Source organism: Nannospalax galili, unplaced genomic scaffold, assembly GCF_000622305.1.
Source record: "Nannospalax galili isolate Female #2095 unplaced genomic scaffold, S.galili_v1.0 scaffold312, whole genome shotgun sequence".
NCBI classification, from domain to species: domain Eukaryota; kingdom Metazoa; phylum Chordata; class Mammalia; order Rodentia; family Spalacidae; genus Nannospalax; species Nannospalax galili.
Genome location: NW_008335967.1, coordinates 8,097,536 through 8,123,572, shown reverse-complemented (window position 1 = coordinate 8,123,572; position 26,037 = coordinate 8,097,536). Strand labels below are relative to the sequence as shown.

Here is a 26,037-nt window from a genome sequence, read left to right as displayed (position 1 = left end):
ATATATATGTCTTTTTGAGACAGGGTCTCCCTGTAGCCCCAGCTGTCCTGGATTCACCATGGAGACCAGGCTGGCCTCAAAGTCACAGAGATCTGCCTGCCTCTGCCTCCCTAGTGCTGGGTTTAAAGGCATGTGCCACCACGCCTGGCTGATGTATTATATTTTTAATAACAATGATTTTTATTATTTAAACATTTTTCATGCACCCTATTATTACATTGTCATGTTAAATTTATTTACTGCATCTCCCTGTCTTTTGGTAGAAGAATTTCCAATGAAATTATCTATCTTATGAAATGAGAAGATGCGCTACTGGATTTACAGACCTAGCAATGTTTTCTGTTCTGTTTATTTGGTGATTTCACATTGGGGTAATATGCTCAAACCAAAAGCCAGACACTTGTTATCTTGCACATTCATTTCAGGGACAGGAAGATGAAAGCATTTGTATGAGTTCTTCTGTTTCTTGTCTAAATGACAATTGAATAGCTGTGTGAAGTCTAGGAGCACATCTTGATAGGAAGATGTTTCAGGCAACTAGTCTCAAATCCCTAAATTGTGAAAATAGAATAGATAACTGATAGGGTTTTTTTAAATATTGAATCTATCAAAGTTGTCAATTAGTAGTCTCGTCTACTCTTGTTTAAAATAGGTTCACTTCTTCTATAATAACATTCTCTGAAAGAAAAACTACTTTTAAGTGATTGCTGCAAAGCCAAAATTACTCTTGTTGCCTAAAGTATGGTTATCGGAAGAAATTACATAGATCTTGTCTACATTATGATCCTGCCTTATACCTTTATCAACTCTAATGGTAAAGATAGTTTAGGTGACTTCTGAGGCTTCTTTAATTCATCCATTTATGCAGGTGATCTTTATGATAGGAATACAGATATTTTTCTGTCTGTACTATATTTGTTTTATTAGTGTTTATTGCATGTACAAATAATGGGATTCATTATGAAATTTGCATACATTCATATAAGATATAATTTAATAATATTTACCCTCCCTCCTATGCTTATGTATCCCCATTTCCCTTCCTTTTCCTTCCTTGAGTCCTTACTTTTCCTTAATTCTTCCCCTTTCAAATTCATGACATTTTAGATTCCATATATGTAAGAAAGCATGCAATACCTGTCCTTCTGAGTCTTATTTCACTTAACATAATAATCACCATTTTCACCTATCTTCCTACAGATGAGATCATTTCATTTTTATTCGTGGCTGAATAAAATATTTTTTATATATACTTTTTAAATCCATTGACTTACTAATGGATACCTAGATGTATTTAATAATTTGGCTATTGTTAATACTGCTGCAATATACATGAGTATCCCCCTAGTAAGACAACTTTGATTCTTTGGTATACATACTGAGAAATGGTGTGGATGTACTTAAAGTGAGGGGTTTTTTTAGTTTTTTAGGAAACCTCAACACTTATTTTAAAAGTGACCACCAGTGAACAAGCAATACAGATTTTCGAAAACTGAAGCTTCTTATTTCTGTGATAGCCATACTTTTCATGATGTCTCTTTAATGTGGCAACCCTGACCCCATCAGAGAGCCCATTTGCCCCAGTTTCCTCACTCTTTCTTGTTCTGCGGGATTCAAGACCCCCATCAGACACAGGACAGACACCTTATAAACACCTTGTGTCGATCCTGCTCCTCTCCACAGCTTCTTCACTGCCTAAATTCTCTAGCTGACTTGAAGCAGGCTTACTCGCCCTACTCCCCAAACCAGATTCTAAGCACTGGTTCTAAAAACTTTCCTCCTTAACTCCACATTGAGTAAATTTCGACAGTTGCTCTTCAGAAATCCTCCTCTCCCTTCTTATCCCTTGCCATTGGCTTAGTCACAACCTCACTGTCACCTCAATCATGCAGTGGTTGCCTAGCTGAACCCTGCCCTAGTTTGCTTTTGGGGGGGGCAGGGGGGGTTTGAGACAGGGTCTCCCTGTAGCCTGGAACTCACTATGTAGACCAAACTGACCTTGAACTCACAAAGATCCTCCTGCCTCTGCCTCCCAGGTGCTGGGATTAAAGGCCTGCGCCACCACACCCGGCCCTAGTTTGCTTTTTATTGCTGTGATAAAACCCTGTGCAAAACCAACCTGGAGAGAAAAGGATTTATTTCACTTCACAGTCACAGTCCATCGTCAAGGGAAACCAAGGCAGGAGCTTGAAGCAGAAACCATGGAGGAGCGCTGTTTTCTGCTTGCTCCCCTGGTTTGCTCAGCTACCCTTCTTATACAGCCCAGGCCCACCTGCCTGGGGATGGCAACATCCAAGCAGGCTAGACCCTCCTGCATCAATTGGCAGTTTTTTAAAAAGCTTCACAAGCATGTTCACAATCCAGTCTAATGTAGGAAATTCTTCAGCTGAGGTTCCCTCTTCTCAGGTGACTCTAGGCTTATGTCAAATTGACAACTGAATCTATGACAAACCCTAACTTTGCCCCCCAGAATTACCTTTCTAAAAAATGACTAGACCACTTCCTTCATGTAGGCTTTTGAAGATTATAGGAGATAAAGTAAATAACTTCCAGTTTATAACTCCATCTTCCACTGTAATATCCCAGTTTGCCAGTTGTAGCCACATATTGCTCTCTCCATCCACTGACAGTGACTACCCTGGGCTGTACTTTCATCAAACTTATCCACGTGGGTATAAACTCTACACAAATTCTGATGTCAGATAAACCAATTTCACTTATCTCTGTACTACAAGCGTCTGAATTTTGTTTCTTTCTGAGGCCATAATTTTCTTTTTTTTTTTAATTTTATGTGTATGTTTTGCCTATGTGTATGTAAGTGTACCCAGGCTGTGCAGTGCCTGAGGGGCCAGAAGATGTTGTCAGATCCCCTGGAACTGGAGTTACAGATTGTTGTTAGCTGCCATGTGGGTGCTAGGAACCAAACCGGAGTCCTCTGCAAAAGCAGCCAGTCCTCCTAATTGCTGAGTCATCTCTTTAGCTCTGATTTTCATTTTCTTAATAAAGAAATAGTATTTGTACATTTTTGTGGGATATTCTGCTAATGGGATAAATAATACTGAACACCTTTATAGAATACATTATATGTATGTATACAATATGTAATGACCAAATCAGAGAATATGCATTTCTATCCCTTCAAATACCAATCATTGCTATAGGTTACGAATTTCACACTTTTCTATCTATGCCACAGACTATTTTAGTCAATATTACCAGACTCTACCACAGAAAGTCCAGAAACAGTTCTTCCTCCCTCTGTCGTAGTGCCCTTCTAGAACTTCTTTCCAGGCCCCTCCCTGCTACCCTTTGTAACTGACAGTGATTCTTATTCTAATCCACACCCCTTGCCTCTGTCCTTTTAGAAACTGGCTGACTGGGCACGGTGGAATAAGGGCTTCTCCTCAGAACACTTTTCCCTCCTCTTTAACTTGCCAGATTCCTACTGGAGACATGGAGCACATATCATTTCCACTATGACATCATCACTGACTCTCCTATGTAGAAGTCTACATCTCATGTACAGGGGATCCTGTACAGACCCTACCCCTTCACATTGTGAGCTAACCTCCTCCTCAATGGGTAATGAGCTTCTCATAGACAAGAATGATACTAAAATAGTATGTGGATATTTATAATCTCATTTAAATCCCTTTAATAATAAGACAAAACAGGTGGGATGGGGGGAGTATTTGTATTTCTTTCTATACTTAATGTGGATTTCAATTATTTTTACCTTGACCCACCATAGGAAGTTCATTTTACATCAAGAATTTAGTCCATATGCACACGTGTGCATGCACACGTGTACACACACACACACACACACACACACACCAAGAGACATAAGTTTCACAGAATAATGCTCTACTTACTCATGCAGCACACTTTTTTTAAAAAATGCATTATTTAGTAGTAAATTTTTTTCATGCCTGAGTTTCAGCCACAGAAATTTTGATTAACTGATATAAGGTATGATCTGGGTATAGACTTTTTTAAGGCAGTGTATTTCTACTGTGCCAGTCAATGTTGAACTGCAGATCCAGACCCTTGTTACATGACCCATGAACCAATGGCATTGGCAATCACTTGAAAATTTGTCATATGTGCAGAATCATGAACTTTCCCAGAAAGACCCTTATCAGAAACTACATTTTAACAAGCTCCCTGGGCATTTCATAAGCCCATTCAAGAAGCTCTGCTCGGCTTAGAAAATAGGGAAGCAGTTGGGTGTCATGACTGGCAGGGGATGCTCTTGTAACCGTGCGCAAATTACTAGCCTCTCCACATTTCAGGTGGCTCATCTGCCATTTACCCTAGTATCAGGACAATATAAATAGTGCTATCTCTAGTAGTGCCAATGAGATTATCACTAGAGAATTCCAGTGAGAGTTAAATGAGATCACTCATATTAAGCTTTTGCACAGTGTCTGGCACATAGCAACGCTAAAATAAGCATCATCTATTTTTGATGTATTAGTTGTTAGACTTAGACTTTAACGGCTGTGCCATCTCTCCAGCCCACATCATATGTATCCACAATGCCAAAAAAAAAAAAAAAAAATGACTGGCCAAAGGAAGAGCAAGAGATAAGCATTCAAAAACTTGAAACAGAAACTCAGAAAGGTAAATAATTCATAAGATTATGTAACTGGTGTGCAAATGAATTCAGACTGCTAACACTTTCTAATTTGCAAGATTTGGTATTTGTTGGAGTGCAAGTTTTGCTAAATATGTGGAAATCTGTGTTCTGGAAACTAGCTTCAGTGGGTTCATTTGCCCTGGCTCACAGAAAGCTGCCTTGTAAGCGCTCAGAGTTACTTGCAGGCTATTAAACCAGTTAGCTGTTCACAGCCAGCTGGCTAGCACTTGTTTACCCTCCAGCTTCTGCCCATATCTATCATAATTTTAACTGTGAAGTGTGCTTTTTAAAATCATAAACCATTTTAGCCTTAGCGTGTGTTTTCTACGCTTGTTTCTGGAACGGAATTCAAAACATGATTTTGCGCAGAGAAATTCCTGCCCTGTGATCAAACATTAACAGCTTTCTGGAGGAGGGTGGAAATTTTTTCTAGCATATAATCAAAGTCCCTTAGTTAGTGGATGCACTAATGGTTGAGTCTGCTCTTATTTTGATGATAAGCAGTCAGCCAAGTGTCTCCACGGAAGACAAAACTACACCTGGAGTCATATTAAAACCAACATTCCGAGCTGCAGTCTACCCCATAGCAAGGGGAATTTTGTCATTCCTTGTTGCCTGAAAACTCGTGCATGAATCAACTCGAGAAAGAACAAACCAAGGGAAGGCGACATTTCAGATACCTATCGAGAGAGTGATAAACATTGCAGTCAGTGATTTCTGGCCAAATCGACACGATCAGCCTCTTCAGACCGGAAATAGAGAAGTCTCAGTACAAGCAGCTCCCTTTCCTCAGCCCAACACTGCACGAGGTGGGGAGGAACAAAAATGGGAAGGGGCATGAATAAAGCTCCATGCTTCAAAGGTTCCCAGAGAGAACAACTGAGAGTCGACAGCATAGTTCTCTATTTTAAAATAGAATCCCTAGATTTTAGTTTTCTGATGTCCAAAACAGACTAGAAACTGATTCTTTAAAAGTACATTAAGTCAGCCTAAGAGCCCAGGCTGAACATCAGGCTTAAAACATCAGCAACCAGGTGAATTATATCCTAAATTAAATGATTCTCAGGGCACCTAAGCTGCAGGCAGGAAAGGAAGAGCAGCCATGTAGGAGCTGATGAACACCAAACTGATAGGTGTGAATATCATTCAAGAGCCTAACCCACAATCCCTGCACAGATCGCTTTGTATGGGGAGGGAATCAGTCATGAACTGGTATGTGTGTGTGTGTGTGTGTGTGTGTGTGTGTGTGTGTGTGTGTGTGTGTGTGTGTGTGTGTGTGTGTGTGTGTGTGTCTAGGGCACTCCTTCCATTGAAGTTCTACCTGGTGTTTCAATGAGTTCAGGCACAGTACAGTGAAAAGTCTTGCTTTCTTGGCTCAAGTGGAAGGAGTTGTTACTAACTGGAGACAGTTAACTACTGTCAGTGGAGAAATTAAAAGCTGAAAAACCTAGGACTGTTCACATAGAACACCTGAAGGAACCATCACACAGACCAACAGTAATCCTACACACCAGCTGAGAATTGTTGATTTCTTAGAAACATTAGAAAACTGGGCATGTGCTAGGATTCATTTCATTCCTTAAAGAGTTCTCACTGAGTTTGTTAAACAGAATAAACATAGAACACCTGGAATCAAAAAATATGGTTCAGTACAGTTTAATTCCTTTGAGTGTAAATCATTTCAGGTCTTCTATGAAACAGAAGTCCTCTTCCTAAGGAACAATGATATGTGATAAAGTATTATACAAACTGTAAAGCACAGAAACACTGTAACTAATAACCATGGCAACTTTGGAATGTAATTGGTGTCTTGGAGACTTGAACTCATTTCTTTGTTGGTGATCTCTTTAAAATCCTCTGCCCTCATTCAAATACCATCAAAAGCTCCTATGCCAAATGCCTTCCAAAGACCAATGAGGGGATACTATTTATCTGGCCAAGACTTTCCTTTACACCAGGGTTTGCAAATAGTAAGTGGGTAAATCCAGTCAAACGTTTATTTTGTAAATAAATTTTTATTAGAACAGTCATGTTCACCTTTTATATATTGTCAATGGTGACTCTTGTGTGCCCCAGTAGAGTTAAGGAATTGCTACAGAGACCACATAGGCCATAAAACCAAAAATATTTATTATCTGGCCTCTTCTATTAAAAGAAACTTTTAAAAACTGGAGACTTTATGAGTATATAACTTTCTTATACAATTTCTACTGCAATCCTGTGCTTACATGGTGAAAAACTGCATTGTATGATAATTCTTATAATAGGATTTTATGGCCTAAATATCTTTTCTTGGCCTAAATATCTTATTCTGAAATAAAATGGCACAAAACAATTGATAAATATGAATTAAATAAGATATTGACCTAGAAAACCCTATTAATTTCAACGTTGTTGACTAAAAACAATTAAAAATTTTAAAAAAGGAGGGAAGGGTACAATGCCTCTGTTTGATTCATCATTAACAAGTCCCAAATATTAAATCAAAATGCTTCTTTCTGGTGGCTTGACTTGTGCTTTTGTCAAACTGAGCATCAGATTCCATTGTCCAGCAAAGCACTATCAATAGACATAATGTATATGATAGGCTGAATCTTTGCTTTAAATCAAGACATGGCCTGCATTTGAATTTTCTTTTACAATAATATTCCTTCTGAAATCAAATGAGATTGGGTACCTTTAGCACAGGGCATTGAATACAAACCAGGCACAGTGGTCCATGCTTGTAATCCCAGCAATCGGGAGGTAGAGGCAGAAGGATCAGAAGTTCAAAGTCATCCTTAGCTACAGAGTGAGTTCAAGGCCACTTTGGGATTCATGAGACCCTGCCTCAAAAAGAAACAAAATAAAATAAGAATAATATTCTAGCCTAATACAGCCTCATAGTATTTACTATCTTAATATTTAAGTATGGAGAAAAAGATCTCAGAAATGAAGAGTCGCAGAGTGAGAGTTTGAAAACACTTCCTTTCTGGACCTTCTTCAATAAAGAATTTCAGGACAGAGTACATATTTTTTTGTACGACCATCTGCTAATTGTTTCCAAGAGAATAATAACAAGTCGTCCTTGAAAAGGAATGGGTGGCAATGGAATTAGCTCTAGAGACTTTCAGATAGAATTTGCCAAGAAACAAGGTCAGTCTGATACTATGTGAAACGCATCTTTTATTAACCTGAATAAATAAAGTATACCTAATAAATTATGAAATACTGGTGGTTGAGTTGTTGCTTAGCCACTATTTTAAAATATTCTCATTAGCTGTCCTACATCTGTGATAAGTGATTTTAAATTTTGTTTATATGAAAGGGTATTTTAAACTTCTGTTGGAAAAAAAACATTCTTTCAAGATTTCATGGAAATAATGGCTCGGAGATATATAAAAACATGAAGTAGCCTGGGAACTTGGATAACTGACAAAACTGCACATAAGAATCTAGTGTATTCTATAATCGACATGACTAGTCCAAAGTGACTTTGCTATATTTCAAGGCCATCTACAATTGTTCTGAAAATTAGTAAATCTATTTCAACAAAGTAACCCATAAGGCCTCAAGGTGATGTTTTAAAATCAATGAGCATTTACTTAATTTATGTTAATAAACCATCATCTTGGGGAACTGATAAAAAAATATAACTTTTCTAAAGGTTAAACCTAGAAATAATTGCTTTTCATCCATCACTTAAAGATAACCAGGTGTTTAGCACATCATTAAATGCCTCTGTGGTAAATTTATAACATTGAATATATGAGTGCATTAGGATTCTCTCTAAAACAGTGAGAGAGAAGAGAAATTTTTTTTTGTCTTTTTGAGACAGGGTCTCCTGTAGCCCCAGCTGTTCTGGAACTCACTATGTAGACCAGGCTGGCCTTGAACTCACAGAGATCCACCTGCCTCTGCCTCCCAAGTGCTGGGACTACAGGCGTGCACCACCACATCCAGCTGAGAGAAAATTTAAAATAAACACACACATAATTAGTAGCCAGCATGCAATGTCACAACTTCCTACAAAGCAGTAGATGTAGACATGGTTGTGTATCTGTCTACTTGCAACAATGCTCACCACCCTGTAGACAAATGGCTTTAGACTTTATTTAAATTATGTAGATGTAAGCTATGTATCTACATGTTTAACTGAGAGTTCCATGCAATGATTCAAATCAACAACTGATACAACTGCAGAAGGGAAGAAGTGATTAATCTCAAGAATGTGCTATGTCAAATATAATGGCAGAGTGAAAGTCAACAGTACCGTCCAGAAGCTAAACCAGTCTGGATGTGTTCAAGCTCTGTTTTCATCTCCTCCAGTCATATATTCCCTACCCAAATCATAACCATGATGAAAATATTCACTATCCTTCGTTAAACTTTTATCAATGAGTTTAAGTAGACAGCCTGTATAGTTCTGAAAATGGGAGCTAATAACAGTAAAGTTTGAGTTTGGTCCCTTCATCAGTCAGTATCCTCTAGAGACACAGGACCAGTACAATTTGACTGACACAAATGCTGAAGCTGATAGATTTCTAAGCTGAAAGGCAAGTCAGTGAGCTAGAAACTCAAGCAAGAGCTGATGCCTCAGTCTAGAAGCAGAAATTCTTCTTAGGGAACGAAGACCTGTTTCATTCCTAAGGTCTTTCAACTGGTTGAATGAAGCCCACCTTGGGAATAATTTCCTTGACTTTTACTTATTTATAACCTACTATTATACTTTCCTGGGGAGTCTTTTATCCTCAAACAGTGGACAACAAAGAAAGGATTCTGTCCAAGTCCAGAAACATTGAGTTTATTGGGGTTGCTTATAGAAGCGTGAATGAAAAGCCTTAACTCCTCAGACAGCTACACTCCCAAAGTGTTTCCTTCTCTGTCGGCTATAGTTTACTGTTTCTATAAGCTTAGGGGAGGCCTCATGAGTCTTATGAGTTCCATGAGCCTGATGAACCTCCCTAATTTGTCCATGAAGGAATATTCCAACCAGAAAGAGTTATACAAAATAACCATACCTACAAAATGTCTTCCCAACAAGATTAGCATTTATATGGGTAACTAGACACTATAGGCTGGCCAAGCTGATCTATAAAACTAACCATTGCGTCACTTTATGAATAAAAATTCTTCCACGTCTGTAACAGTAATCCCTTTACTTTGTATTATCTCAAACAGCTTTTGAAACTAGGCAGATGATGATGATAGATAGATAGATAGATAGATAGATAGATAGATAGATAGATAGATAGATAGATGATAAATGATAGATGATAGAATCTGAACAGTAGACAAATGGATGGATGGATGAATGGATGGATGGATGGATGGAAGATAGGTCATGGAGGTGATAAATAGAAAGTTAGATCGATGTCAGATGCCTACATGATACATAAATGGATGACTGATGATATAGATGATAGAGAGATGGTAGATAGATACAAAGATATATACAAAGATAGATAGATAGATGATAGATAGATAGATTGATAGATAGATTGATAGATAGATAGATATAGATAGATAGATAGATAGATAGATAGATAGATAGATAGATGATAAATGATAGATGATAGATAGATAGATGATAGATAGATGATAGACAGATAGATGATAGACAGATACCCAGAACTACAAAACATAATGTGAGAGGAAATTGTTGAAATTGTTAATTCATGAGTTTTCACTTATCTGACAGACCACCTTTATTCACTAGACAAGTGTCTAACTCCTCTTCCCAAATCCAGTCCTAAGAAAGAGCAGTGCATTAAACTCGACAGCTAATTAATGGTGCTCTGCACCAGGGCACTGAAAAATCTTAGAATGTAAGTTTGGGCGTTGGTAGTCCTTAATCCATAATTTCCTAACATGATTCCACTCTGCAAGATTGCCATCACTTAGTATACCTTGCTGAGGTAACAAGTTGTTGAGTTTCCTCCTGAATCAAAATGACAATAATTGTACTATTGCTCCAGCTATGATTATTTTATTTCATTTCTAGAGTCAGGAGGGGAAATATGATATCCTTTCTCCATCCCAAAGCTAGCCTCTTAGCTAGTCTTTTGAATTCACATCTTCTGGTCCTAGGTCGTACCCTCTCTCCCCAGTATCTTCTATTTCTTTCATCCACATCTTCAACCTCTTCTCTTTCCTGTTTGCCTTTTCGAAACTTTTAGTTTCCTTGTTATTCATTCCCTATTTTTCCTTATCAGACTTCTTCAGTGTGCTGGGCAGCCCAGTCTATTTCTCATGATTGTGAGAAGTTTTCTACACTATTTTTCTACCCTCTGTAGTCTACTGCTACACTTTGGAAATGTTCCAAGAGTATATCCACTTGCTGAAATTAATGAGCACTTCAGTCTGATGTTTAATTCCCACCACACTGGAAGCAGGCTATCAGTCCCTCTTCAAACACCCTCATTCTCTGGCCCTGCCACTGTGGCCCCCTCCACAGTCTGCTTTTCCCATTTCCTCATTGCTTTTTTCCCCCACAGTCTCCGTTCTTGCCAATACCATTTCCCAAATCTAAACCTTTGGACAGCTCCTCATTGAGATTGCTTACTTGCTTTAAATATTTTATTTTTTAACTTTTATTTTTTATATGTATGAGTGTATTGCCTACATGTATGTAAGTGCACCCGTGTTGTGCACTGCCCTTGAAGGTCAGAAGAGGTCATAGGATCCCCAGGAACTGGAGTTAGGGATGGTTGTTAGATGTCACATGGGTACTGCAAACTGAACCCAGGTCCTCTACAAAAGCAAACAGGGCTCTTAACCACTGAGCCATCTCTCCAGACCCTGTTTACTTCCTTTAAATGTTGCATGGCTATGATGCACATAATGAATGCTTAAGAGTCCTTACTCTTTGCTGTTGCTGAACTGATGCCCACTAGATAAATGAGAAATAAAATCGTTTTATATATTTATATCTTTCATTTTTTTAAATATTTTTGTGAACACTGTTTATTTTTAATATTTTATTGAAGTACTGAATGTAAATAATGTGTCTAATAACGGTAAGTACATGATAATTTTCTATGCTACATCATAGTTCATAGTAACTTGAAGTCAAAGACTATACCTCTATTATCTTTGTATTTTCTGGGTCTTTCCCAAAGCACATAGTAGAGACCCCATAAACTTGATTGAATAGTTACTGAAACATTGAAATTATTTTATTCTGAATACACATCAATCTAATATGACTAATACTGGTTGACTCATACTGAGTAGAAACCCTGCTTGCTAGTTAAGTTAGACATGTTGGAAGAACTTAGTAAACGTGATTTTTTTTAAATCATTTTAAATGTGGAATTCATAGAAAAATGACAAAATAAGTGCACAATGAGAGCTTGAGACCAATATCCCTATAATAATGACTCTAAACTTTGTATCTCTTCTATTTCTTCCCTCCGATACTGGCAAACCTCCATTTTCCATTAAAATTTACCAGTTACATATCATAATTTCTTATTTTTCCCTACCATGAAAGTTTAGCCACACTAATGACATAATCAACCTCACAGATAACCAGGTTAATATTTTGGCTATTTCTTTAGATATAAGGCATCGAAAACAAAGATGCAGGGGCTGGAGAAATGGCTGAACAGTTAAGCGCACTGGCTGTTCTTGTAGAGGAACTGGATTGATTTCCAGCACCCACATGGCGTCTAACAGCCATCTGTAACTCCAGTTCCAGGGGATTCAATGTCCTCTTCTGACCTCCACAGGCATTGCATGACACAGATACCCTTACATACATGAAGGCAAAACACTCATACACATGAAATAAAAATAGTGAATAAAATATAATATATATATTTAGAAAATAAAAATGCTATTATATTTCATTGCATAAGGTATAAAAATTATATCATAACCACATTCATTTTGGCATACATTACTTTTTTATTTTAGTTGACAATTAATCAACTACCATTAATAAAGTTGTGATTCAAAATAGCATTAGTGCATCTTTCCTAATTAAAGAAATTGAAAAGCTGTAAGAAAATTTGGACTGAACAAAGAAACATATTTCAGTGACAGAGACACTGTACCTTTTCCAAGAAAAAAAAAAAAGCAAAAAACAAAATTCTGTCTCTTAGCTCTGCTCTTTTTCTACAGTCTAAGTAAAGGCATTGACAGATTTAAAATGATAATTGCATGTTTAATAGGTGAACAAATTTAAGAAGCTGTAGTCAAACCCATAGGGAAAAATGAAACTAAGATAAAAATTAGATAAAGACGTTTGACAGCAGAAAATATTTGATGTAGGTCCTAATACTTATCCTTTCAAAGCTAAAATCTGAATTTTAATTAATACTATTTTCAATATCTTTGCTCAAGCCTTTTATGCTGAAGGGATTATTGAAAGATTGACTAGCAGAGTTTATATGTAGCAATAAATATTTATGATCTGCTGACTTTATTTTTGTATTATTCATTGACTAAGACCTTAGATATCTTGCTTTCCTTTGAATATTGCTTTCTCTGTCAACTTCATGAGTAGGAGTCAAAACAGAAATGGGTAACAATCACGAGCCTTAGTAGTCATTGATGCCTTTTATGTAGAGAAGTTAGCATGTCCATGTATCAAAATTTGAAAAAGCACTAAAAATGATACATTTATTTCATGTCTTCTAGATCTAAGAAAATTTATCACTTCATTTCTAGCCAATGTACTATTGCCCCTTTTACATTTATGACAATTGAAATTAAGATCATTCAACAGTAATATCAGTTCATTGTTATCAACTACTTGAGATATGCAATTCATGGCACCCAAGTTTTCAAAGCTGAAGCATCTCATAAAAAGCCTTCAAGTAATTTGTATTGTTCATTGTACTTAGCAGCTGTCTATGACCTCAGAGTGTATCTCCAGGGCCCTTTTTGTCTGTAGCCAGCCTTTCCTTTCTTTTGCTCTGATTTCCATGCTTTAGCACTTAGCAAGTTGAGGAGCCCATTCAAACATGGTAATTCTGTTACTGAGTGATTTCTTCCTGTGACTTTTACTTGGGAATGAAAATAAAACTATCCTGCCATGATCAAAATATGTTGTATGTTGGGGCTGGAGAAATGGCTCAGAGGTTAAGAGTTCTGGCTGCTCTTGCAGAGGACCTGGGTTTGGGTCCCAGCTAATAACCATCTGTAACTCTAGTTCCAGGGAATCTGACACCCTCTTCTGACCTCTGTGAGCCTTGCATGACACAGGTGCTCTTACATACATGCAGGCAATACACACATACACATAAAATAAAAATATTAAATAAAATATGTATGTTTATATTATACCAAAATATTATTCATTGGTCAGGTAATCCAATATGTAAAATTAAATCAACCAAATTCCAAGTATTAACTATAGTATAAGATTTAGTAATAATAAATTGATGAAGTGAATCTTGAAATCCCATAAATGTCTATAACTAAACATCCACAAACTTAGAAGACAAACCAGAGAATAATCCCAGACACACTAGGGATGTAGATGTCATTGTGGAAGTTGGCCTCTCTAAGCCATGACTGCTTCTTCTACAAAATGGGGCCAGTATATTTTCCATCAAGTTATTTCAGGAATTAAAATGCAATTAAGTCTCTAAAGTGATTGGCTAGTATACAGTTGTCACTCAGTACACAATAGTAGCTATTATTATTAGCCAATGTAGTCATGGCTCCCTGAGCTCCAACAGTGTATTTAATCAGTAGAAAGAATTTAATAGACTGTGCTACATTAGTTAGACAAAAAAAAAACAAATGCTTTATAAAATTTTCATTTTTTAACTAACTAATCTTTCACCATATGGCTATGGTTCTTGCATTTTGCTGTAATTTGTGGGAACTTATATAAAATAGAGTGCTAGTGGCATAATTATTTTGATTTGATTTAAAAATGTTTTATTGTTTCTGACTATATTGTAACCACATTTTGCTGGAATACAAAATTTATCATAACCCATAGTGATGATATTAATATATGAACAAGTAGATTTGCTTATAAGTATATTTTTTTTTTCAATAGTAGTAGCTAGAGGAACAGAGTTGCTAATTCTCCCCAGTGCTAGTTCTCTAACAGCTTCAGTGGGGTGTGATAATTGTATCAGTGGAGACAGCAGGGGATTAGACCTTTTCTCTCTGTGTCATTTGTCTATTGTATCTGAGAATAAAATAATCTCCCATTGTCTGCATGAAAATGTTTCACATTTTCCTGAAACTCCTAGACTAATGATATTATTTGTCTCTGTAAGATACTGTGTATAGTGTCTCACAGAGAGTGGTGATGAGGTGTATACCCCATGGAGGAAGTCGTGCATATTTAATACTTTAAGGTACTATATTGTTTTCCTTTCTCTCCTCTCCACATAAATCTCAGGGAAAATAATCATCTTTCTCAAGATTCTAAAATTTCAGTGTAACCAAGACAGCTTTTCCCGTTTGCCATGTGTCTAAAGGATTTTTTAATTGGCCATCCTTGGTATGCATGGTCCAATGGACTGACTGACTCCTTATACTTATGTAAAATATTGCTCTTTCAGAAGATGAAATAGGAAATCAAAGGGTCCAAGTTTGAACAATCACAGTCTGTCTGTGAAGAATCACATCTGCTAAGTCTGTTTCCCTCTTAACAAGTTAGAAGGGCTCTCTCATCAAACCTTAGACCAGTGTGTATGCAACATACAGTCACATTTCTAGCACAGCACATTTGTTCTTGCTGCCAGCCATTTTATGAGACTCAGCAACTTAATGCTGCACCACTTCTGAAATCCATATGGGAGGAATATTCTGGCAGCCCTCATTCTACAAGGCAGCAGGGGCTCTGGAATGTCTCACCAACGAAGGAAGTGAAGAAGTAGATCAACATAATGGAATACGTTGTGCTACCAGTTAAGGATTGTTGATTGGGTTGCAATGGAGGCATAAGACAGAACGCTTTCTCAAAGTACCACATAGGGTGATAGAAATGTAGGCAGAAGAACTCTGACCCAGCAGCTCCACCAGCAGACATCTTCCACCCAGTCTGGGAAATCACCATCAGCACTCAGCTCACATTGGAGCAAATAGTACCTTTTTTCAAAAACAATTCAAGCAAACGACTTCACAGGCTGTTGTCTGGAGTCTGAAAATAGAACTTTTCCTTTCCTTCTTATATATCGATTTCACGGTATCAAAAACTAAATCTACTTTTCCTCGGATGAAAGTACTGCTTTACTGATCTTAAAAGTGTGGTTAGGTCAGCTGGCAAGCTCAAAACACACAATTACAAACACGTGCAACCGTTTGGCAGGAGGCAGCAGTCTGAAATGAAAGGGATACATCAGTTCTTTTTATCTTTCTCATTTTTTAAATCCTTGTTCCTCATAGTTCTTCCTCAGTCACATCGGCGGGCCATTGACAGTTTGAGGTAAAATAGAATAAACTATTGGAAAGAATGGCCAGAGAGAATTCACAGCTCCACCCCAGCCAGCGGCCCCATCATTTTGTGAGGGAGCTATTTGTAGCCACTTGACACACTAGGTTGGAGAAAGGTGAGAAGATAGTTATGTTACACTGGCCCCTAGAAACTGGGTCTACAAAATAAAATCATGGGGAGCCAGGGAAATGGCTCAGGGGATAAAAATACCTGCCACCAAGCTTGTCAACCTGAGTATAATCTCCCAAGTCCACATGGTGAAAGGAGAGAACCATCTCTTATGACTTCCACATACATGCCATGGCACATGTGTGTATGCGCACATACATAAATAAAATTTTAATTAAGCTTGTTTAGGAACACAGTTATTGCTATTTGAAAGTAAGCATGTACATTGCTTAATGTCCACTTAAAATGATTACTTACAAGATTTTAACATTATTCAAGTTGTAGTTGTGGTTCTTGTTCAAGTGCTGTATGTGTTTGAGACCACATGTACCTCCACAATACACAGTACAGCTTGGGGAAAGTCTACAAGAAATTTTAGTATGTGCTCATAAACTTTTAGAGTTTCGAGATAATTTCAAAGATCATTTGTTTTGATTTTCTTCTAGTAACCTATTTTCATTTTATGCAGTTCCTCCAATAACATATTTGTCACTTTTTTGTTTAAAATGCATTGTATTCTTTTAGAGAAATGACAGATTCTCCCACTATTTATGCTACTGAATTCCAAAGGAGCAGGCCGTTTAGAAAGCCTCTGCTTTTTGGAGCTTTGTAAGAAAAAAAAAAAAAATTGTACTTTTTTTCGTTCCTTTACTTATAGGTTTTATCTGAAGTATTGTTTCATCTTTGCCAGATCAGCAAATAATCAGTGCCTTTAGAGTCTCTTAGAATGTATTTCCTATTTCCTTTTCAAGAAAATAATATGCGAGTGTTTACCACTGAATGCCAAACACAAAGGAAATGTAAATAGATCACTGGACTAATTCACATCTGCCAGAGAGTAATTGTTGGATGTGTGCTGATCAAACATAAATTTTCTTAAGGCAAGCTTTTAATTAGACATCTGTACCAGGTCACACAGATGAAATTGTAAACTGTAATTAAGAAGTCTTTCATTCTTTTGAGAAATGAATGGCCACTCCATCATCTTGGGGGATGGCTATGGACAGTGTTCTCCGCCTAAGGATAAGATATTGAAGTCACTGGCTGCTTTTGTACCAAATTGTTGTACTTCAGAGTAAGTCCCCTGAGGCTGATCCTTTAGCTGTTCAGTGGCATCATCGATAACCCCCAATGCCATGTACATTCTCATCAGATGTAGAAACTTTTAAAGCTGTACCTTAGAAATTGCCTTTTCTAACTTCTTTCACATGAGGTTTAATTGCTTACCCCCAGATCACATGGTTACTGAAATAATGTATACTAAAGCATAGATGATAGATGATTGATGATGATGATAGATAGATAGATAGATAGATAATTAGATAGATAGGTGATTGATAGATAGATAGATGATAGATAGATAAATAGATTGATAGATAGATAGAGATGATAGATAGATAGACAGACAGACAGACAGATAGATGATAGATAGATAGATAGATAGATAGATAGATGATGGATGGATAGATAGATAATCTGATATACATTCACAGTGATGGTGGCAGAATGCTTTAGGTTACAATCCTCTGTCACCTCCCCATCTCAGCACCCTCCAAGCCCTCTTCAAAACAGTGTATTGTGGAGGACTGTGGAAAGTGGACCAAACTATTGCAATGGCTTTCCCTGTCTGTAATTATCTGCTTCACTGCCTCCCTCCATTAACTTAGCTAATCAAAAGAATACTTCAGTTCATCTCTCAATTTTCACATTCAAGAACTGAAGGTATTTTACCCAGCAATCTGGTTGATAATGATTTGAAAAAAAATCCTTAAATAAGAATATGGCCTGGATTATTTTAATTCTTAGCATTTATATTGAAGTTTTAGATTCTGTATCTGAATCTGACCTAATTATCAATATGAATTCAGAAGTTAACCTCTTCCAGACCTAGTCTCCATATGTTTAAAATAAGGATTAGGTGGTGAATGTTATAAATGCCAGGTGAATTATAAGACTGTTAAGACATAGTCACTGTGACCAGAGGCATCCCAGGTACTGGTAATGTGGTCAAGTAATTAAAGACCATGCTATTGAAAAGAGGAGCCCACTGAAGATGTAATATACTCAGTAATAAGAAGTTGCAGAGATGGACAAGAAGTTGAAGCTGAGGGTCGGAAAGATGTGTCAGTGGTTGGGGACACTGGCTGCTCTTCAAGAGGATCCAGGTTCAGTTCCCAGCACCCACATGGTGTCAAACAACCATCCAAAACTCTGGTTCCAGAGGCACCAATACCCTCTTCTAGCCTCTGCGGGGCTTGCACAACATGGGTGCACTTGTATACATGCAGTCAAAACATTCATACATGTAAAATAAAAATAAAGAATTTTTTTAGAAAAAGTTGAAACTCACCTAAGAGAGTGACTAGCAATCTGATAGTAGGAAAAAAAGAAAAGCCGAGCCAGGACAAAAAGCACTAAAGACAGAGAGAAAATTGCATGTGTGGGGCCTAGTTGAACTCATAGGCCAACTGCAACAGTGAGAGTATAGAAAGAAGATGGTGAAAAGATTCAGTGAATGCCTTGGATATGGTGGTAGAGTCTGAACTAGATTCTACTTTAGGCACAGAATGAATGGAATGCATGGGGTGGTGACAGGCAAGCCAGAATAAGACAGTTCCCAGTGTTCTTCCATCTCTGGCAATAATACCCTCAGTGTGCAGAGTATTCACATCTCACAACTACTGGCTCCTGAGCCAATCATGAGCAGAAGAGTCAAGATGCCTTAACAAAGTCCCATATACTCCTATGGATCAATCTGAGGTGTGATTAGGAGACCCCCCATGAGCCCATGTTTCCTCTCCTTCCCTCCTGTTTACTACTATGAGGCTATGAGGAAGTTCCTATAATAGATGAACATGTATGATGGTAAAGTGGGGGGGGGTGAGGAAAGAAAGGAAGGGAGGGAGGGAGGGAGGGAGGGAAGATTGAAGAACAATCTAAGCATTTAAGTCCAATGCCCTTTGCCTTAGGATTTCAGTGAAGAAAATACTTTAGTAATTACCTAATCCAGTCCTCTCTTTTTACAACATAATTCCTAACTCCTGTTAGCAATGAACAACATATATAAAACTTTGCTGAATAATGACTAAATAAAGAATAACACCCAGAAATAATGTCTAGTTGTTGGCATATCTGCAAACAGACATAAACCTTCTAATTTCTGGATAATTGCTCTTTCCGTTATGCCTCACTCAGCATATATAAAATGCTATTGAAGCTGGGCATGGTGGTGCACACCTTTAATTCCAGAGCTCAGGAGGCAGAAGCAGGCAGATCTCTGTGAGTTCAAGGCCAGCCTGTTCTACATAATGAGTTCCAGACCATCTGGGGCTACAGGGAGACCCTGTCTCAAAAAGACCAAAAAAAAAGTTATTAAGCCAATGTCTGACCTTGTTTTAATGTCATAGCTTATTTCACTTCATTTGAATTTGCAGTGTCATGTTAGAATTAACAAATTTATGCCTTCTATAATGCAAGCATTTGTTTTTATATTTCTACCCAAGTTGATGGGTATGAAAAATAACTATCTTCAAGACACAAGTATAAAGTCAATAGACCCATGGCAAAATCTAGTTCCAAGACAGAATTCTCCTTGGATTGATGTCATTATAACTTTTACTTTAAGGAAACCATTTGGGAATCTTAGAAACTGTTTCAAATTGTTTCCAAAGAATGATGCGTCTGTCTTTGCAAGAATAGAAATAGAGAAAATAGTCTTTATTTTTAGCAAAAGAAATTAGGTTTAATTGTAAGGACAAACTTTTAAGCAATAAGAGGCATAAAACCCTTGTAAGAAAGTTATCAGGAATTTGAAAGATAAAATGGTATGGGCCCCTTTATTCCCTTGGGGATTTATTTCCTGTCCTTTCCCTTTTTGGAATGAACTTGAGAGGTGCCAAGACCCCCATGTGTGGGTGATGTGAGTTCTACCTGCTGCCACCACCCCTACACAGTTCATATGTTCCTGGTCCATCTGGGCCCTCTGCTCTAACCGCACTGAAAGAAATAAGGAATTGAAGCAAGCTTTTATGAAGCACTAGTCTTCCTTGCTGGAAAACAATGTGTTCAAAATGAATAATAGTTTTCTTCACAAGTTTTAAAGAGAACATTGGTAAATAATAGAATTTAGTAGTTTCTTTAAGATTTTTCAAGTTAGAATATATCTTTCTCTAGAATTTCTCACTTTCTAACTTTTGCCAGCCATTTGTCAAAATTTTGATACATGTGTTTTTACATGTAAACTTATGGTACTGCATCACCATGAATATAGCACTTCCCTAGACGACCCTTCTTTCCTTCAAGATGAACAGAACAGCTATCGTTATTTCCACACAGACTGAGAAACTCAATCAAATGACTTGCTCATTTGTCAGCCCAAGAAGACCCAGTTCAGTTCTGTCCTCTCTACCAAATGCTTTATAAATTTCACAAAGAGCAGTTATTTTCAGTTTTAATTAAGGCCGTTAAGTAGCATGCCCTCCAAAATATATGTCAAAATTGATTATATGTTTGTAAAAGTTACAAAACAGAGTGAAAATGGAAAGGCAATATGACAAAATTATGTTTTATAATAATATTTGGGGGCTGGACAGATGGCTCAATGGTTAAGAGCTCTGACTGCTCTTGCAGAGGACCCAGGTTCAAGTCCCAGCAGCCTCATGGTGGCTATGAACCATCCTTAACTCCAGTTCCAGGGGAATCCGAAGGCCTCTTCTGTCCTCCACGGCATTGCATGACACAGGTGCACTCACATACATGCAGGCAATGCACTCATACACATAAAAAAGTAATAAACAATAAAGTCAAAAAATAATATTTTAATACTAGTTCAACTAACATGAGCTTCAGAAAATAAAGTTCAATCTTATTAGCTGATGGTAAGAATTAATATTTTCAACATAGAGTACTTGTAATTGGTAGAACTGATATAGTTGATGAGAATTTTTTTATCAAACTCTCTATGACTTGGTTTTTTAAAATGAAGCTGGAAACACTAATGTGGAGACATTAAGTTTAGTAACAAAGTCTGTTCTAGTTTTCCTCAACTATATCTTTCCATCCTTTATTCAATGAGGATCTATGAGTTTCCAACACAGTACTAATATGATACTTTATCTTGTAAAGAGAACAGGAAGAATTCTAATATAACAGATAAGACTAAGGTATATTTGCAAGTCACAAGCATACAGTGGTATCAATTTCATTGCAAATGGCAAAAAGAGATCTATGAAGATGTAAGAAAAGAAATATACTAGTTGAGATAAAGCTATCCATGGAAAGGAAATGCATCAGAGGGAAGAGGGAGAACATAATTCAGGCACATCTCTGTGAGATCGAGGCCAGCCTGGTCTACACAGTGAGCTCCAGGTGGGCTGGGACAAGGAGGACCCTGTCCAAAAAAAAATCAACTATGTGGTGAGCTGCAAGTCAGAAGCTGTGAACAATAAAGAAACCAGCTTCACAGGATGTTGGGTGGGGAAGACAGGAATAAGTTGAAAAGGCTGTGTGTAAAGAGTTTGAAACAGTAGGTATAGATACAGGGTACTTAAAGTTAATAGAGTAGACTGTAAGAAGAGAATTGAGTAGGAAGTCAATCATAGTCTAACCAAGGAGGTAGTTAAGAAAAGCCAAGAGCAACAGTGAGAGACACTGTAAAAGAAAACTTCTGTAAGCCACAGTGACTCAAAGAATGTGGGAGTAGCGGAGCTTAGTATAAAAATAACCCCACTTTAAACAATGCTTCATGAAAAGTGCTCTATTTTCTCTAACATGATGAGGTGTCCGGGAAATATCCAAGGCTGCGTTTTTATTTCCATGACTAAGAAATAAGCAAATTATTTTAGAACCTTTTTCGTACAAGACAGTAGTTTTGAACCTCCTGTTCCACCCACCTCACTCTCCCTTATCTTCACATGAAAATCCCATAGCTGGGAACCAGGTCTTTGTGAGGACACACATTTGGGGTCACCCTGCTCATCAGTCACACATAATCTGACCTGTAGGCTTGAAGTCAACATCCCTCAAACTGTCTTAAATAGAACCTTAAATGAATGGCCATAGAGGAAGCAATAAAACCATCCAGGCAATATAGTAATGAAAATATGTGCTTAGCTTTCCAAAGAAATGCATTGTTGTATCTTTGTGAAAATCTTTCCTTGGTAAAATTGCTCTCACAGCAAGATCTTATTTTCACAGTAGCCATGAAAGAGGGAAATAGAAGCAGTAATTTAATTTCCATTTTATAAAAAGAAGAATCGGGGAGATGGAGATGTCAAGTGACTTCCTTACAATTCTCCCTCTTAAATAAGCCAGTAGGCTGGAGCTAGAGCTGGTTTTCCTAATGACATCTCTTTCTGTGCTCTTAAATCCAGTCTGTACCAGGACTTGGCTTGGCACTGTGCATGACACATGCCAGGTGGCTCATATTTTGCTTCACAACATGAAAATGACATTCATACAACATATTCTATAAATAACCCACCTCATCAGTTCTATCTGAACAAGCACATGTTTAGAAATATCACTATCTACTACAGTTTTTGATATGACACATTATCTAGGCATCCATGTGTTTTATTAAGGGGGCAGTTAAGTATAGTCAAGCTGTTGGTTTTGTGATAACTGATCACTCATCTTTTACATTTAGAAATCTGTTGTAGGTCAGTAAAGATAGTGTTGCAGTATTCTTTATCACTTGTTTGCTTGATAACTTGAAAAACTGCAAAGTGGAAACTATAAATTTCTAAAGGCAGCATAACAACTAGTTCTCATTCTATGCTAGATAACAAAAACAGATAGCATTAACTACTATAATTCAAATTACTCTTTAAACCAGAAGAGAACCTTGACAGCTTTGCATATTATCTTTAGTTCCTTTTCCTATAAAATTCTGGAAGAGCTGAGAGAAGGATAAAGTGCTTGGGGACTGAGGGCTAATCAACAATGATTACAGTTAGGGACAGCCTTAGAGTAAAAGCATTTGTCACCTTCCTATTCACTCAGAAACCACCATGTAATTATGGCTATGGCAGGAATACCTTGATGGGACAGTCCTAACTTTTTTAGAATGATATAATCAAGGACAAATAATAGCTACTGAAACAGCAGCCATCTTTTATATAACAATACACAGCTTGCAAACATTTTCACCTATAGGATCTCAGTTATTCCCCAGAAAATCATAAATTAATATTATATTTTTCATTATTTTAGAAGGATCTGATCATAGAGTACTTAAGCTATTTTTGTAAGTCAAACTCCAGTAAGTGAGAGGTCTGAAACCCAGTCTTCTGTCTTGCTACCCCATGTGAACTTTACTACTCCAGACAGCCTCCAAATACATAAAGTTGGATCGAGAATGAAATTTAAAAATTTTTAAATGAATCTGCATTAATGTATTATTACAAAGTGATGTAATAGTCTCATACTTTGAATCTGACTGTAGGAATTGATGTTTTAATTTGAGTAAATAAAAAGGAAAATAAATGATTAAAAAAATCCTCAATAAATATGAAGATTGAAGAAATAAAATAAAACCAAGAGGAAAGCCACATGGCTTTGTAAACAGTAAACATACGAACATGGAAAGATGTTTATCCTCACTAACAATCTGGGTAATACAAACTAAAACCATGATCACACACCACTTACAATTACAAAAATAAACCCGAGAGTACCAAGTATTATGTCAGATGAGAAGCAATGAAAGCTGTAACACACTACCAGTAAGAATTTGAATCAATATGACCTATTTGGTTAATCTTTTCCTATTCGCTAACAAAGTTGAAGAACGTATGTGGCAAGTCATGACAAGGTACATAACTCAGGAAACCTCCCTGTCTGTGCACAGGAGCCATGAAAGAACTCTGCAACAAAGTGGTGCTTAAAATAGCCAAACATTTGTGAGAACCCAGTGTCATAATGAGGCAACAGAAAATGTTAATAAATACAATCTTCCAAAAGATACGGTAAAAATTAATGAACTAGAAGCACATCTATCAAAAGACATGAATGTCTTAAGGAAAGTTCCAGAACATGAAAATGCATTCATTTTTTTTTTTTTTTTTTTTTTGGTCCTTTTGAGACAGGGTCTCCCCTGGAACTCACTATGTAGACCAGGCTGGGCTTAAACTCACAGAGATCCACCTGCCTCTGCCTCCTGAGTGCTGGGATTAAAGGCATGCGCCACCACGCCTGGCTTACAAGAAGTTTAAAATACACAAAACATTTTTAGGGGTGAGCATTATTTGGTAATTAAATATTATTCCAAGGTAGTATTTCATAGTGACACAACTATGACACAAACTACAAAGTATGCATAAATAACAAGCCTGGAATATGAGGCAATGGTTATTTTTTTAAAGGAGAGTCAGAGAATACAAAGAGGAGAATGGGCACCAAGAAGGTTTCAACTAACATGAACAATTTTCTAATCAAGTTGCGTGGCACTACACAGGTATTTCTTTTTCCTTCAGCCACTTACATAGGCGAAATATGTCATAATTACATTTAAGAATAGGAGAGGCAGCAACTGTAGTTGCAGCTCGGTGGTAGAACATTTGCTCATATGTGAAAGACCCTGAATTTGATTCCCAACACCAAACAGTGCTGGAGGTGGGGTATAGAAGGGAAAGAAAGGGGGAGAGAATATAGTCTTCCTGGCTCTGAATTTTTACTCTGGGACTCTGAGATCAACAAAATTACTTTAAAATGTTATGAAAGCATCCCCAGATATTTCCTCTAAGGAGGGAATCCTAATAGATGTGAAAGATACATCTAACTCTGCTATCTGGGTTCAGCGCACCCGCACCCTTCAGACAGGTGGAAGAGTGAAATTCCATGCTACCAATCATAGGGCTACAGCATTTTCTAGAGACAAGCCTACTCTTGGATCCCTTGACAATACCTGTTGGGCCATTCTGCTACCTCTTTAGAACTTTAAGTTTGCTTCCATTTGGAAAAATAATTGTTAATCAAACCAGCGCTGTTGATAGCACTTTGTTTAGGATCGTTTTATTTGTAGAGTTATTTATTTATAAGTGCATTAAATGGAGAGAGATTTTATATCTTATGCCCATGAAAAGTAGTCAACTTTCTCATTTTTGGTGCTTATACTCATGATAGATAAGGACAACGCAGAGAAAAATCCCTGGCCACTTCACTGCCTGTTTCAGAAAAGCCCTGATGAATGGATGTCTGTTGAGCTATTCTTTAAACAGCCTGTAGTAGCATGCCTTTCCTTCCTCATACAGTCCTTAGCATCATCAGGCTACAATTTTAATCTGGAAATTCAATTTTCAAGTATCATGGTTCATGAGGACAAAAATACCAATCCATGGTAGAACAGTTCTCCAAAAATAAAGTTGTTATTCATACATAATTTAAGAAGTCTTAAAACAATTATCTCAAACAATCATGTCTTTTTTGCATTTTAAGGAGGGAAAAATCATTTTAATGATTATATTTTATAATGAATACTTTGTATTCAAGGCATTTCTAAGATCATAAAGTTAGACTTCTACAGAGCTATGATAATTCATTTGGGAAAGAGGACAAATGTCATTACTGAAATAACTTTTCCAAGATTAGACAATGAGCCTAAAACAGCTTCCTGTTTGGATGTCAAGGTCCCAAATCCCCTCTGTCCTATTTTAACAACACATTAATAATGGTCCACAGCTACTGCACTCTTTCCATGTGTCAGATACTGCTTTATAAGAAGGAACTGTGGTACAAAACACGAAAACGAAGGCATTCCTTTTCATGCAAATTCATGACCATTTGAAAATTTCCTGATCTCAATTGTGCAAAAACGAAAATAAAAGTGAAAAAGAAGCAT

The 26,037-nt window shown here is 37.1% G+C and overlaps 1 protein-coding gene across 3 annotated transcripts in view; it reads left to right on the top strand.

Moving 5' to 3' along the window:
• The window catches only part of Magi2 (membrane associated guanylate kinase, WW and PDZ domain containing 2), a 1,650,859-nt gene that overhangs the window by 1,354,677 nt on the left and 270,145 nt on the right, over positions 1–26,037 (top strand). The gene's annotated exons all lie outside the window — the stretch shown is intronic.